We start from the raw sequence: 15,262 nt of genomic DNA, 5'->3' as shown, positions 1-15,262 counted from the left end.
ACAGAAGCGCAATGGTTTATTGGATCAGTCTAAAACTTATACTGCTGCCATTTAGTGGCCAACATCTAAATTGCAACTGGGCTGGAATAATACATTATGGCCTTTCTCTTGAATTTCAAAGATTACATTTTTTTTATTGTTTGTTTTTTATATTTTACCAGATCTATTGTGTTATATTATCATACATTCATTTCACATTTCCACAAACTTCAAAGTGTTTCCTTTCAAATGGTACCAAGAATATGGATATCCTGGCTTCAATGTCTGAGTTACAGGTATTTAGATTTGGGTATGTCATTTTAGACGAAGATTGGGGGAAAAAAGGGCGTATCCTTAAGAAGTTTTAAGAATGATAGAGGCCCCTGTGTTCTTGGGGACATTCAATGCTGTAGAAATGTGTTGACTCTTCCTCAGATCTGTGCCTCAACACAATCCTGTCTCGGAATTCTACGGACATTTCTTTTGACCTCATGGCTTGGTTTTAGCTCTGACATGCACTGTTAACTGTGGGACCTTATATAGACAGTTGTGTACCTTTCCAAATCATGTCCAATCAATTGAATTTAGCACAGGTGGAGTCCAATCAAGTTGTAGAAACATCTCAAGGAGGATCAATGGAAACAGGATGCACCTGGGCTCAATTTCGAGTCTCGTAGCAAAGAGTCGGAAACTTATGTAAATACGGTATTTCTGTTTTTCCTTTTTAAAACATTTACAAAAATGTTTAAAAACCTGTTTTCCCTTTGTCATGTCATGTGTGCAGCCTGATGAGGAAAAAAATATTTAATCCATTTTAGAATAAGACTGTAATGTAACAAAATATGGAAAAGGGAAGGGGTCTGGATACTTTCTGAATGCAATGTAAGGGGAAAACATTGAGCCCACAAGTACTTTGTGTGCTAGTTAGCCAGCTAGTTAACTTTAGCTAATGTACAGTATCTAACAAGCCAATCAAGGTGCCTATAACTAGCTAGCCCACCAGGCGATATTTAGCTAGCTAGCTAGTTAACATTAGCTCACCATTCGTGTAGTCAGACTTTTCTAAGCAGTGACGTGCTAGCTTACCAACTGTCCTTGCCATGGTGCTGGCCTAACATTAACTGGCAAGTCTGACTACATGAACAGTGAGTTAACGTTAACTAGCTAGCTAAATATCCCTTCCCTGGTGGGCTAAGGCTAGCTAGGATGTCACCACATGAAAAAGTATGACTAGACAAATCATTTTTGATGCATTGAGAGGTAGACATGCTTTTTCTGTCTTCAGAAAAGTTTGATTATTTTAAGTACAAAGTCATACATACAGTGTTTTGTTCATGAATAATGATGTATATTTAGAGGTTACTCATAAGTGGATGGTATTGTTAATAAGATGTAATTGTACTTTTTAGGATGATATCAACATTCTGAATTCAATATGTGGTTAATAGCTCGCTAAAGTATTAGCAGGCTATTGTATGTGTGAACGATGGCTAGCTCCTCGAATGATCCCAGTCCCTCCTATTGTGCATCTGTTGTAGAAAGAGTCGACGATTTGCTGAACATATGTGCTCTACAGATGTTTTATTTCCTTTTGGATGCAGGTATGTTTTATCTATGTAAAATATGTTATGTATAATAAGGAGAGACTGTACTAATTTTTGTATTAGAAAATCATTTTGATGCACTGAGAGAAAGAGTTGATTTGCTGAACATATGTGCGCTACAAATGTTTTATTTCCTTTTGGATGCAGATGCAAGATGCAAAGAGTGAGTTCTGCTTAATTAAAAGTACCTGATCTCCAAAGTCCACATCTTTAGTCTCAATCAACCACACACAACGCAGAGTTACAGCGGTGCCGTATAGCACCGGTTACACTAACATTAACTAGCTGGCTTGCTCACTAAAGACTTGTCAATAAAAAGGTCACACCAGTCATTATGCTAGCCTATGCTGGTTTTCATTTTACTTGTAAGGAAGGGTAACGTGTGTTGTAAATCTAAATACATTCGGTGGTTATCTAGAAAGATTTCATAAGCACCTAGCTAACCACAGATCTTTACCGGAACCAAAATAGCTTGTTAGCACCTAGCAAACAGAGCTTACCTTATCACACGGCTCCAGCAATGCCTCTAGCTTACAGAGGTCGGAAAATGATAAAACGCACGTGTGCTTATCAGAGTAGTATTTACATTCTGGTAGATAGCACAGAATCATCCTTGCTTCTGATCGACAGAGAGACCTAAGGTTAGCTAGTTGGTTACAAAGGCCGGGGTAATTAAAACAATTACAGTAATTAAGAAAATGCTACGGTAGGTCATTTGAAAGATGTTGAACAACAACACACATGATAAATACATGTTATTAATTATTTAAACGAGAAAAGGCAATAATATGTACTAGTTATTCTATTTTACTTTACTTACTAGGTTACTTGCTACTTGTTGCTGAGAGTTCTTTGTGGAGAAATTAGTAGGCTTTTCCCACTTTGCAACGCTGCGTTGAGTGATGACGTCAAAGCTGGCAACATGATGTGTAATTCTCTAGGATAGCCACATTAGCGGCTAATTAGAATTACATTTTGTGGGGGTAATTACAGGCGAATATATTGATTAAAGTTATGTTTTCCTAGAGAAATCTACATGGTTATCACAATGTCACGCCATGTTAAGCATACACGAAACACAGGCCTTATATGAAGTCGTTATAATGTCCCCTATGGAAAAATGTATGGTGGAAAAACGATTGGAACCATTACCATGTTTGACCACTAGGTTTTATGGGTATTTTGACTCATACTGTGGTACTCAATAGACAACAATATTACACAAAGTTAACATTGATGATATTGAGCAATATTTATTTCCATTTACATTCTGTATAAATGGGGTGCTTTTTGTGCTACTGTACCCTTTAAGACCACTTAAGCCCACTTGAGATAAATGTCAAACATCTGCTATCTGAGCAGCTAACCGATCGCTGCAGCTGTACATAGTCTATTGGTAAATAGCCCACCCATTTTCACCTACCTCATCCCCATACTGTTTTTATTTATTTACTTTTCTGCTCTTTTGCACACCAATATCTCTACCTGTACATGACCATCTGATCATTTATCACTCCAGTGTTAACCTGCAAAATTGTAATTATTTACATTTACATTTACATTTAAGTCATTTAGCAGACGCTCTTATCCAGAGCGACTTACAAATTGGTGCATACACCTTCTGACATCCAGTGGAACAGTCACTTTACAATAGTGCATCTAAATCTTTTTAGGGGGGTGAGAAGGATTACTTACCCTATCCTAGGTATTCCTTGAAGAGGTGGGGTTTCAGGTGTCTCCGGAAGGTGGTGATTGACTCCGCTGTCCTGGCGTCGTGAGGGAGTTTGTTCCACCATTGGGGGCCAGAGCAGCGAACAGTTTTGACTGGGCTGAGCGGGAACTGTACTTCCTCAGTGGTAGGGAGGCGAGCAGGCCAGAGGTGGATGAACGCAGTGCCCTTGTTTGGGTGTAGGGCCTGATCAGAGCCTGGAGGTACTGAGGTGCCGTTCCCCTCACAGCTCCGTAGGCAAGCACCATGGTCTTGTAGCGGATGCGAGCTTCAACTGGAAGCCAGTGGAGAGAGCGGAGGAGCGGGGTGACGTGAGAGAACTTGGGAAGGTTGAACACCAGACGGGCTGCGGCGTTCTGGATGAGTTGTAGGGGTTTAATGGCACAGGCAGGGAGCCCAGCCAACAGCGAGTTGCAGTAATCAAGACGGGAGATGACAAGTGCCTGGATTAGGACCTGCGCCGCTTCCTGTGTGAGGCAGGGTCACTCTTGTTGTAGAGCATGAACCTACAGGATTGATGTTAGTTGAGAACGACAGGGTGTTGTCCAGGATCACGCCAAGGTTCTTAGCGCTCTGGGAGGAGGACACAATGGAGTTGTCAACCGTGATGGCGAGATCATGGAACGGGCAATCCTTCCCGGGAGGAAGAGGAGCTCCGTCTTGCTGAGGTTCAGCTTGAGGTGGTGATCCGTCATCCACACTGATATGTCTGCCAGACATGCAGAGATGCGATTCGCCACCTGGTCATCAGAAGGGGAAAGGAGAAGATTAATTGTGTGTCGTCTGCATAGCAATGATAGGAGAGACCATGTGAGGTTATGACAGAGCCAAGTGACTTGGTGTATAGCGAGAATAAGAGAGGGCCTAGAACAGAGCCCTGGGGGACACCAGTGGTGAGAGCGCGTGGTGAGGAGACAGATTCTCGCCACGCCACCTGGTAGGAGCGACCTGTCAGGTAGGACGCAATCAAGCGTGGGCCGCGCCGGAGATGCCCAACTCGGAGAGGGTGGAGAGGAGGATCTGATTGTTCACAGTATCGAAGGCAGCCGATAGGTCTAGAAGGATGAGAGCAGAGGAGAGAGAGTTAGCTTTAGCAGTGCGGAGCGCCTCCGTGATACAGAGAAGAGCAGTCTCAGTTGAATGACTAGTCTTGAAACCTGACTGATTTGGATCAAGAAGGTCATTTTGAGAGAGATAGCGGTAGAGCTGGCCAGGACGGCACGCTCAAGAGTTTTGGAGAGAAAAGAGAGAAGGGATACTGGTCTGTAGTTGTTGACATCGGAGGGATCGAGTGTAGGTTTTTTCAGAAGGGGTGCAACTCTCGCTCTCTTGAAGACGGGAGGGACGTAGCCAGCGGTCAGGGATGAGTTGATGAGCGAGGTGAGGTAAGGGAGAAGGTCTCCGGAAATGGTCTGGAGAAGAGAGGAGGGGATAGGATCAAGCGGGCAGGTTGTTGGGCGGCCGGCCGTCACAAGACGCGAGATTTCATCTGGAGAGAGAGGGGAGAAAGAGGTCAGAGCATAGGGTAGGGCAGTGTGAGCAGAACCAGCGGTGTCGTTTGACTTAGCAAACGAGGATCGGATGTCGTCGACCTTCTTTTCAAAATGGTTGACGAAGTCATCTGCAGAGAGGGAGGAGGGGGATTCAGGAGGGAGGAGAAGGTGGCAAAGAGCTTCCTAGGGTTAGAGGCAGATGCTTGGAATTTAGAATGGTAGAAAGTGGCTTTAGCAGCAGAGACAGAGGAGGAAAATGTAGAGAGGAGGGAGTGAAAGGATGCCAGGTCCGCAGGGAGGCGAGTTTTCCTCCATTTCCGCTCGGCTGCCCGGAGCCCTGTTCTGTGAGCTCTCAATGAGTCGTCAGCGGGAGGGGAGGACCGAGCCGGCCTGGAGGATAGGGGACATAGAGAGTCAAAGGATGCAGAAAGGGAGGAGAGGAGGGTTGAGGAGGCAGAATCAGGAGATAGGTTGGAGAAAGTTTGAGCAGAGGGAAGAGATGATAGGATGGAAGAGGAGAGAGTAGCGGGGGAGAGAGAGCGAAGGTTGGGACGGCGCGATACCATCCAGTAGGGGCAGTGTGGGAAGTGTTGGATGAGAGCGAGAGGGAAAAGGATACAAGGTAGTGGTCGGAGACTTGGAGGGGAGTTGCAATGAGGTTAGTAGAAGAGCAGCATCTAGTAAAGATGAGGTCAAGCGTATTGCCTGCCTTGTGAGTAGGGGGAAGGTGAGAGGGTGAGGTCAAAGAGGAGAGGAGTGGAAAGAAGGAGGCAGAGAGGAATGAGTCAAAGGTAGACGTGGGGAGGTTAAAGTCGCCCAGAACTGTGAGAGGTGAGCCGTCCTCAGGAAAGGAGCTTATCAAGGCATCAAGCTCATTGATGAACTCTCCAAGGGAACCTGGAGGGCGATAAATGATAAGGATGTTAAGCTTGAAAGGGCTGGTAACTGTGACAGCATGGAATTCAAAGGAGGCGATAGACAGATGGGTAAGGGGAGAAAGAGAGAAAGACCACTTGGGAGAGATGAGGATCCCGGTGCCACCACTCCGCTGACCAGAAGCTCTCGGGGTGTGCGAGAACACGTGGGCGGACGAGGAGAGAGCAGTAGGAGTAGCAGTGTTATCTGTGGTGATCCATGTTTCCGTCAGTGCCAAGAAGTCGAGGGACTGGAGGGAGGCATAGGCTGAGATGCACTCTGCCTTGTTGGCCGCAGATCGGCAGTTCCAGAGGCTACCGGAGACCTGGAACTCCACGTGGGTCGTACGCGCTGGGACCACCAGATTAGGGTGGTCGCGGCCACGCGGTGTGGAGCGTTTGTATGATCTGTGCAGAGAGGAGAGAACAGGGATAGACAGACACATAGTTGACAGGCTACAGAAAAGGCTACGCTAATGCAAGGAGATTGGAACGACAAGTGGACTACACGTCTCGAATGTTCAGAAAGTTAAGCTTACATAGCAAGAATCTTATTGACTAAAATGATTAAAATGATACAGTACTGCTGAAGTAGGCTAGCTGGCAGTAGCTGCGTTGTTGACACTACACTAATCAAGTCGTTCCGTTGAGTGTAATAGTTTCTACAGTGCTACTATTCAGGGCTAGCTGGCTAGCTAGCAGTGTTGTTACGTTGCGTTAAAAGAACGACAATAGCTGGCTAGCTAACCTAGGAAATCGCTCTAGACTACTCAATTATCTTTGAAACAAAGACGGCTATGTAACTAGCTATGTAGCTAGCTACGATCAAACAAATCAAACCGTTGTACTGTAATGAAATGAAATGAAAATGTGATACTACCTGTGACTGCGACCGGGTTGTTGAATTCGATTCAGTAACGTGTGTGTGGTGACGTTGGCTAGCTGTTGGCTGTTGGCTAGCTAGCAGAGTCTCCTACGTTAAGGACGACAAATAGCTGGCTAGCGAACCTCAGTGAATTAAGATAATCACTCCAAGACTACACACTCTAAACTACACAATTATCTTGGAAACAAAGACAGCTGTGTAGCTAGCTAACACTAAACTAATCAAGTCGTTCAGTTGAGTGAATAGCACTACAGTGATGCTAATCTGTGGGCGTTAGCTAGCGTTGCTAGCTCCTGGGCGAATAGCAGTGAAGGCTACGTTAGGGCGACGAAATACGATAATTATGCAATTATCTCTGATACAAGGACGGCTATGTAGCTAGCTAAGAAGAATTGCTAAGATTAGACAAATCAAACCGTTGTACTATAATGAAATGTAATGAAAAAGTTATACTACCTGCAGAGCGAAGTGCGAATGCGACCGCTCGCTCCAACCCGGAAGTAAACTTTTTATTCACCTACCTCCTCATGCCTTTTGCACACAATGTATATAGACTCCCCTTTTTTTCTACTGTGTTATTGACTTGTTAATTGTTTACTCCATGTGTAACTCTGTGTTGTCTGTTCACACTGCTATGCTTTATCTTGGCCAGGTCGCAGTTGCAAATGAGAACTTGTTCTCAACTAGCCTACCTGGTTAAATAAAGGTGAAATAAAATAAAGAAATAAAAAAAATGTCAAATTTACAAAAAAAGGCATCTACGTATAACAATGCAAGGTTCATTTAACAGTAAATAAGATAAAATTAGATGTGACTTCTTGATATCTTTTATATTGTTGTGGCTCACTAAGTTATGTTGCTACTGTATTGATTGTTAGTATGAAAAACCCATATTTTCAATTGGCAAGAAATAGTCATTACTAACCATGTAGTATGCACATTCATTTATTCAACACATTCATTTCTTAATTTTACATTCAAAATTTGGTGTGGTGGCCACTCTCAGATTAAATGGAAGGAGTTTAGAACCACCAAACTCTTCCTAGAGCTGGCCGCCCTGCCAAACTGAGCTTTCGGGGGAGAAGGGCCTTGGTCAGGGAGGTGAGCTTTCAGGGGAGAGGGGCCATGGTCAGGGAGGTGACCAAGAACCCGATGGTCACTCTGACAGAGCTCCAGAGTTCCTCTGTGGAGATGGGAGAACATTCTAGAAGGACAACCATCTTTGTATCACTCCACCAATCAGGCCTTTATGGTAGAGTGGCCAGGCGGAAGTCACTCTTCAGTAAAAGACACATTACAGCCCGCTTGGAGTTTACCAAAAGGCACCCAAAGTATTCTCAGACCACAAGAAACAAGATTCTCTGGTCTGATGAAACCAAGATTGAACTCTTTGGCCTGAATGTCAAGCATCATGTCTGGAGGAAACCTGGCACCATTCCCACTGTGAAGCATGGTGGTGGAAGTATTATGCTGTGGGGATATTTTTTAGAAGCAAGGACTGGACGACTAGTCAGGTTTGTGGGAAAGATGAACAAAGCAAAGTACAGAGAGATGCTTGATGAAGCTGTACTCCAGACCTGCCAAGAGGAACGATGTTAAGTGCCACATGCCTTTTAATGCATGACTTTGAACACCTTGAAATGCATTTGTTGTTAGAAATGTGCTATATAAATAAAGTTTGATTTGATTGATGACATTACAGCTGTAGAATATTTAATAAGCTCGAATTTTCACGAGGATAGTTTTTCCATGAACGTTTAGTTGATAACTTTTTTAGCACTTGACATAACTTTTTTAGCACTTGACATAACTTTTTTAGCACTTGACATAACTTTTTTAGCACTTGACATAACAATCATACAGTGTGAAGGATCCTATACATGAAGACTGTCTGGCTTCATGTACCACTCCAAATAAATAAATACTGTGCCTTTGAAGATTTGTCTCTGCTCATGTAACTACAATACAGGCTGGATGTCTAAACAAAGTCAAATTCTGAATGTCAATATATTTTTTGATTAATTCTCATCAATGAAAACATTCTAGAACTAAATTATCACTTATCTCAAGTCTGGTATCGGGGGTAATCTGGTTAATGATTATATAATAGAATTTTAAGTGTCTCTTTCCTTGCAGAATGTTAACAGCTGTAAAGAACACATTATTGTACATACATTACTGTGTTCATTAAGAACACAGTATTGCTAATATGCTCAAACTTAACTTAATAGCTACACTCAGCGACACAGGATAAACGTTATCCCTCATGCTGGCCCTAACCAAACTGGTAAATTGCCTAGACACCAAAATTCAACATACTGTTGTCATGACGTTGGCCTGGGGGGTAGGTTTATGTCATAAATACCTCTTCCCCCCCTTTTCCTCTCTCTACCCTACTGAGGTTACATTTCTAAAACACTTGGTTAGCATAGAGATTCTGGGAACATCAGAAGGTGGGGGGAAATGAACTATATTCTGGTAATCCGACCAATGGAACATATGCTGTGGTACTTAATGAATATGATGTCAGTTCGGTTGTCATCTGAGACATTCTCATCAATGATAAGATGACATAAACTCTACAGTGGAAAGTCTACACATCAGTGTAGTTATCGGATTCACATGGAATTGTTGTTCAACTTAAATGTTTGAATATGAAATTATTCATGAAGGCATGAAATGCGATTTTAGCTTCTAAAATGTGAGATTTGGGTTTTCATAAGATAGGACTCTGCTCAATCAGTGGCCCGCCCCTGTGAAGGGACATGGGCTATAAAACTTTTCAAACACGCCCTCCTCTCACTCCTATATAAGCCCTTGATGACAATGAAACCTCCTGTTCCGAGGATGTAGGACAACGGTCCGATATCAGAATGGTTCAGATAATAACTACAGAATGAAGCCAACATCAGCGTGAGCTTTGGTTGCGAATGGTATGAACTTGGAAGTCTTATTCACTACAGAAGTGATACCTCCTAGCTGTTGAGTTAGCAACAGCAGCTGCAAACGCAAGATAGGAAGGAACAGACAGAGTATCCCGTCTACCACACAATGACGTTACTACAACGTATCCAATTGACAACCAGAGAGATTCTTCAAAGGACTCGGTTGGGCAACATGGCCTTCCATCTACCACCAACCAACAGAAGCGCAGCTCAGAGTAAATATTTATTGCATTTTCCTTTTCCAACTGGACGGTAATTTAGAATGCATAAAATACTGTATTTACGATAGCACAGCTTCGGCCTTTGTTCCTCAGTCTTCCCGCTCCTTCACTCAAACCCAGCCCCTTTTTGTGTGTGTAACAAGCTGTCATATCTGTTCTGCCCGCTAGGGACGTTTTCCTTTATGACGTCATTTGTAATCAAGTTATGATTTAATTATGTGTATGTGTAATTCTGTGTGATTAGTTAGGTATTTAGTAAATAAATCATTAAACCCAATTTTGTATTGCTGATTCAACTTGTGAGCCAGGTTTTGTGCAGATAATCAAGAATTTACAACTTTCAGATGAGACTGAATTAAGATGACGATAAATATTGACTGCTATTGATGTAAAATATTACTCTGTCTTTAAGAGTTTACTCGGAAGATAACAGCTCTATAAATATTATTTTGTGGTGCCCAACTCTCTAGTTAATTACATTTACATGATTAGCTCAATCAGGTGATATTAATTACGAAGAAATAATTTTATAGAATAGCATGTCATATCACTTAATCCGGCATAGCCAAAGACACAACACTGTACAAACAATGATCTAGGCTAAGTAAAACAAAATATGTCTTCATCTACTGCTCTGCCAGCTAGCCATCTAAAGTGTAGCCAGAAGCTAACTAAGACAGAGAAAGGGGATGTAAGAAGTTCAACACTTTATTCAATTCATTTCAATACACCACATGGATTCATCATGGATTGGGCACAGAAGTTCTCTGATTGCTCTGGTGAATGATAGCTGACAGTGTTGGTTAGAGATGACATGCAAGAGCTTCCTGCAGGAATCTTTAGTCTTACTGAGGTCTTCTCTGTTGCTAATTAGCATTTCAATTTAGAGTAAATTTAGGTAAATATATTGATAAAACTCACTTTGTCTGAGAGAGAACTACACGGTTATCAAAACGTAAGCCTACACCACACACATACTTAATTTGAAGTGTTTGTAAAATTCACAACGAATGATGGAAACATGATTGAGCGCTAGGTTTAATGGGTGTATTATGACCGTCCACTATGGAGGACTATAGTGTATATTTACACACCAGACCATTGGTTTCCAAATATTTTATGAGTAAACTTTGATATGCTGTCTTTTTTTATCATAAATCATTGTTGTTCCAACTAAGCCCAGTATGCTCCTATTAAGCCTGGTTTGCATTAAAACACATGGGGATTTTGTGTTGATATCACTAATATTTAATAATCTGAGCATAAATGTTTTATGCATCTATACATGGTGCCTTTACAAAGATTGAAAAACAATTAACCTCTTATGGCTGCATCCCTTATTAAGAACATTTAAATGCCTCTGTACTCTCTCCTGTACTCTCTCTGTCACGTATACTCCCTCTCTGGTGCTCTAGGTCACCAGGCTGCTCATTACTAAGCACACTAGTCACCATCGTTACGCGCGCCAGCGCCTCATCAGACTCACTTGGACTCAATTACCTGCCTGATTACCTTCCCTATACTGTATATGTCACTCCCTTTAGTTCCTTCTCCAGTTGTTCCTGTTTCAATTTCATGTCTGTGCTTTGTGTTGTGTCATGGTTCTTGGTTTGTATGTTGTTAGTTTATTTATTAAATTATTCACTCCCTGAACTTGCTTCCCAGCGCACAGTGTTACACTCTAATGTAGAGAGAGAGAAGAATAAGAACAAATTTCTTTACAAATGAGGGACAAGAAGATGACTATTAGATAACTACTCATACAGTTAGGGCTGAGGAAATGTCATTTTGTTGTCCCTTTTTTATCCATGTTTACATTTTTGGGTTCACCGCATTCATCTTTGAAATACAACAGAGGGAGATATAAAACTGTCTTCAGACATGCTTTAAGGAGATAAGTTGAACAAATAAACAAAAACAGTACAGCAACATGCAAACCAGTTTTGCGATAATTCAGTATAAATGGTTTGCGGTATGGTCTATGTGCATGGTGTCTTATCCACAGAGGTGTGGGTGCAGGTTTTGTTCTATTCAAGCAGTAGCACACCTGATTCAACTAATCAAGTCGTGATTGAAGAATATGATTAGTTAGTTGAATCAGGCGTGTACTGATTGGCAATAACATAAGTCTAGGCCTAGATTGATCTCTGCAGATACAATTGGACACCCCCTGTTATGAGTGCTACTTCCATGATGAATAATAATGATAAATAGATGTTAATAACTTTGGGGGAGAGGATTATAATTTAAGCATACATGTCATTTTAAGTTTTCAACATCTGGAAATTAATTACAAATTGATCATTTAAGAGGTGGGCTTCTTTGTAACACCCATAGGCTTAAAGGGTACATTCAATACCCATTAAGCCCAATGTGGATTTTCACATATTTTATCAAAGATTTTTCTCTTACATAACAAATATGGCGTAAGTCTAGTCATAAAATTTCACATGAGAGATTCATCTCTCATTTGATCTCCAAAAAGTAGAGCAGTATATGTTAGAAATGTCTAAAAGTGTCACGGTCTTCCTCCTCTTCATCTGAAGATGAGAGGCAAGAAGGATCAAAGGACCAAAATGCGGCGTGGTATGTGTTCATGGTGAATATTTAATTGAAGAAAGTACTGAACACTGCATACAAAAACGATAAACCAATAACGACTGTGAAGCTACAAATGAGACCTGTGCTGACACATGCAACTAGCATAGAAAATCACCCACAAACAAACAGTGCAACCCAGGCTACCTAAGTATGATTCTCAATCAGAGACAACTAATGACACCTGCCTCTGATTGAGAACCATACTAGGCCGAAACATACAAATCCCCAAATCATAGAAAAACAAACATAGACTGCCCACCCAACTCACGCCCTGACCATACTAAGTAAATACAAAACGACGGAAATAAAGGTCAGAACGTGACAAAAAAGTAGATTTTGGTGGGCTTAATAGGTCAACTTACCCTGCACACTACTATATCATTTAAATTCTCCAGTCCTTATATATACAGGTCAATCAACATAGGTAAGTCATGACACTTGTGGTTCAATGAACAGTCCTCATTTAGCTTTTTTTCATAGGGAGTGTTTGATATGTATGATAATACCATATGTTTTGTAAGCTACATATTTACACAACTTTCCTTCATTACCATTGTCCCATTCTGGTCTTAGTCACTGTCTGCTCCCACATTGGGATGCATTGACACTGACTTGTTCTTTCTGGGATAGCTGGTCATATTCTTCTCTCCTCCTGCTCTCTCAGTATAGTCACTCACTATCAGATCTGAAGTATCATTGACGTCAGTCAATGTGATACCTTTGTGGTATAATCATGTCACAGAGATTATGTCAGATATGACAGAGGTAAAAATAGAGTCAATTGCCTCAAAATACAGCTGTACACTTTAATAGACCAACCTTATGTAAGGCCTCAGAGACACATAACAAAGCAAATCATCTCCAGTACTTGTTTTTCTCAATAGGCTCCAGAGCTTCCATAGTCTAGGCTACTATTAAGTAACACATAACCATCCAGTCAATCTGAGCTTCCATAGTCTAGACTACTATTAAGTATAACATAACCATCCAGTCAATCTGAGCTTCCATAGTCTAGACTACTATTAAGTAACACATAACCATCCAGTCAATCTGAGCTTCCATAGTCTAGACTACTATTAAGTAACACATAACCATCCAGTCAATCTGAGCTTCCATAGTCTAGACTACTATTAAGTAACACATAACCATCCAGTCAATCTGAGCTTCCATAGTCTAGACTACTATTAAGTAACACATAACCATCCAGTCAATCTGAGCTTCCATAGTCTAGACTACTATTAAGTAACACATAACCATCCAGTCAATCTGAGCTTCCATAGTCTAGACTACTATTAAGTAACACATAACCATCCAGTCAATCTGAGCTTCCATAGTCTAGACTACTATTAAGTAACACATAACCATCCAGTCAATCTGAGCTTCCATAGTCTAGACTACTATTAAGTAACACATAACCATCCAGTCAATCTGAGCTTCCATAGTCTAGACTACTATTAAGTAACACATAACCATCCAGTCAATCTGAGCTTCCATAGTCTAGACTATTATTAAGTAACACATAACCATCCAGTCAATATGAGCTTCCATAGTCTAGACTACTATTAAGTAACACATAACCATCCAGTCAATCTGAGCTTCCAGATACATATTTCCAAAACCACAGTTACTTGAACCTTTCCTTCACTCAGTATTATGCAGTTATAACAAATCTCTAGGGGAACAGCTCTCAGACGTATCTCAACCCTCACACCTGGAAACGCCAACATAAAGTGTTTTAACAGGGCCTTGGGACACCACGTTCCGCCAGAGACATTGATAATGTATGATGATTTGATTGTATTGTTATGGTAGGGGAATAGCTAACTTATTTCAATTTGATGGGAGAGGATTGCCAGGTTGCCTGCTAGTGGTTAGGGTCTTGGACTTGTAACCAAAAGGTTGGAAGATCGAATCCCAGAGCTGACAAGGTAAAAATCATTCTGCCCCTGAACAAGGCAGTTAACCCATTGTTCCTAGGTGTAACGGCGTTCTTCGTTTGTCAAACGAGAGTCGGACCGAAATGCAGCGTGGTGGTTACTCATGATCTTTAATGAAGGATCGCGATACATGAAATAACTATTACAAAATACAAAACAACAAACGGAATGTGAAATCTAATTACAGCCTATCTGGTGAAACTACACAGAGACAGGAACAATCACCCACGAAATACAATGCGAAACCCAGGCTACCTAAATACGGTTCCCAATCAGAGACAACGAGAATCACCTGACTCTGATTGAGAACCGCCTCAGACAGCCAAGCCTATGCAACACCCCTACTCAGCCGTAATCCCAATAATACAAAAACCCCAATACGAACCACAACATATAAACCCATGTCACACCCTGGCCTGACCAAACATATAACGAAAACACAAAATACAATGACCAAGGCGTGACACTAGGCCGTCATTGCAAATAAGAATTTGTTCTTAACTGACTTGCCTAGTTAAATAAAGGGAAAAAATAATAATAATTTGGAACATAGTAACAACCCACTGGGCACAAACAGGTTGAATCAACATTGTTTCAATGTCATTTGTCAAGATAATGGTGACGTGAGATATATGTGGAAAATACATTGGATTTTCAAAAAGTCATCAACTGGATAGCTGTGGATAGGTGGTGTTTTGAGGATGAACACACAGCATTATGTCATCATGGTAACCAATTTTCAACATAGACAAACCGTATATATAGTATGTTGAATCCGACCTTTGAAACAACGTCATATCTTCAAAGTTATATCTACTATCAGAAAAAAGAAGAATAGGCTGGGCAGCACCTGGAGAGTTGAATAAAATCTAACTTGAAATGCACTTTAAATAAAGTTTGATTTGGTTTTGTCCTATTCTTAAACTTTTTTTTGGTTGAGATGGAGATGTAAA

Source organism: Oncorhynchus keta, chromosome 10 (assembly GCF_023373465.1).
Source record: "Oncorhynchus keta strain PuntledgeMale-10-30-2019 chromosome 10, Oket_V2, whole genome shotgun sequence".
NCBI lineage: Eukaryota > Metazoa > Chordata > Actinopteri > Salmoniformes > Salmonidae > Oncorhynchus > Oncorhynchus keta.
Note: the sequence above shows the minus strand (reverse complement) of the source record.